This window comes from Pyxicephalus adspersus, chromosome 3, assembly GCF_032062135.1.
Source record: "Pyxicephalus adspersus chromosome 3, UCB_Pads_2.0, whole genome shotgun sequence".
NCBI classification, from domain to species: domain Eukaryota; kingdom Metazoa; phylum Chordata; class Amphibia; order Anura; family Pyxicephalidae; genus Pyxicephalus; species Pyxicephalus adspersus.
Window position 1 is genome coordinate 143,936,734 of NC_092860.1, and position 1,593 is coordinate 143,938,326.

At 38.4% G+C, this 1,593-nt stretch overlaps 1 protein-coding gene across 1 annotated transcript in view; it reads left to right on the top strand.

Moving 5' to 3' along the window:
* The first annotated feature begins 742 nt into the window (after positions 1-742).
* The window catches only part of RPIA (ribose 5-phosphate isomerase A), a 29,474-nt gene continuing 28,623 nt past the window's right edge, over positions 743-1,593 (top strand). Inside the window, exon 1 of the mRNA XM_072406900.1 lies at positions 743-887. The gene's annotated coding sequence lies outside the window, so the exon portion shown is untranslated. The remainder of the gene's footprint in view (positions 888-1,593) is intronic.

Below are 1,593 nucleotides of genomic sequence, written 5' to 3' on the forward strand. Positions count from 1 at the left end.
AGTTTAACTAACACTAATTTTTTTTTTTTGGCTACCGGTAGGGGTGGCAGCCTGCCCATTAGCCAGCAATATAGGAGGCATTCTTTCTATTAACCACCACACTAATGTACTGTGAGCTGTGGATATAGGATTTATAGCAAGGGGTTCCCTGAAGACTTGAAACACATTTAAAGAGTTACTATTATTATTAATATTATACAGTATTTATATAGCACCAAGATATTACACAGCGCTTTACAAAGTCCATAGTCATGTCATAAGCAGTCCCTCAAAGGGGCCCACAATATAATGTCCCTAACACAGTCCAAGGTCAATTTTGGGGATAAGCCAATTAACCTAACTGCATGTTTTTAAATGTAGGAATAATTAGTTTCCCCATGTAAAAAAGGTTGATAAACACTGATAAACACAGTGGGTTTGCAGGAAAGTTGTGGGATTTGTAAAGACAAATCCTTATTTATTGATCCTATATTTCCAAATACACCCTTCAAAAAACGAAAGAAAAAGTTTGGGCAAGAGTTAAACTTTGAACTTTCTTTTTATAGTTACTGCTTCAATACAGAATCTGTGCTGCCACCTAGTGGACACATCACGAAGCGCACCTTTTATCTACAAGTTACATTGTTGCCAAACACAACATTTATTTATTAAAACAAAGAAAACAAGACAAAACAATGCACAGCAAAGTATTGTGACTACACAGCACACGAGGCATTCACAAGCCCTTTCATTTTGATTGCAATAACAATAATAATGTGGCCTGGATTGCACTCCAGATTGCTCTGTGTACAATGATCATATATTCTCCGCCTCCCCCCTGACATCATACAGCCCAGTGCATTACTGGGAGCATGCTGTGTGATCACATGAGCTGAGATCTCTGCAAGGTAAGTGTATCACAGCAGAGTGTTACATTGTATGATTTCCTTCTCTGATCTCTTATTATATGAGGATAACATGCTGGATCACTTTCTGTATGTACTGCACACTTCTGTAGGGAAATGTTTGCATGCAATCTGAACTATAAATGATGGGGTCAGTTCACTAATGCTGAACACACATATTGATAATTGATTTTAGAATGTTCTGATTGATCTTCCAGTTATTTGATATAACACATAAATGTTGGTTTGGCCAAGTCAATAAGAGTCCTGCTTAAATGTTTTATTTAGAACAATCTTTACAGAAATTCAGTGCGGTAGATTTATGAAAATGATGATTTTTTATTTGATTATTTAAAGAACCTAGGCAGAGAACGTTGTACTTCCTCTTTGCAGTGATAGGGAAAGTGATATTTAGTTAGGAAATTGGGGTCCCCTTTGCACCGGCTGAAGCAGAATAGGTGGGACCCCATCTATGAAGCATGGCTCCCCCCCAAATTCCATGCCCCCCCATCATAGCGGCTAAAGGCTGAGAAATCATGGGCCCCCACATTGTAGCGGCTAAAGGCTGGGAAAGCATTATTATTATTAATAAACAAAATTTATATAATGCCGACATATTACGCAGCGCTGTACATTAAATAGGGGTTGCAAATGACAGAATAATACAGACAGTGATACAGGAGGAGAGGACCCGTGCCCGGAAGAGCTT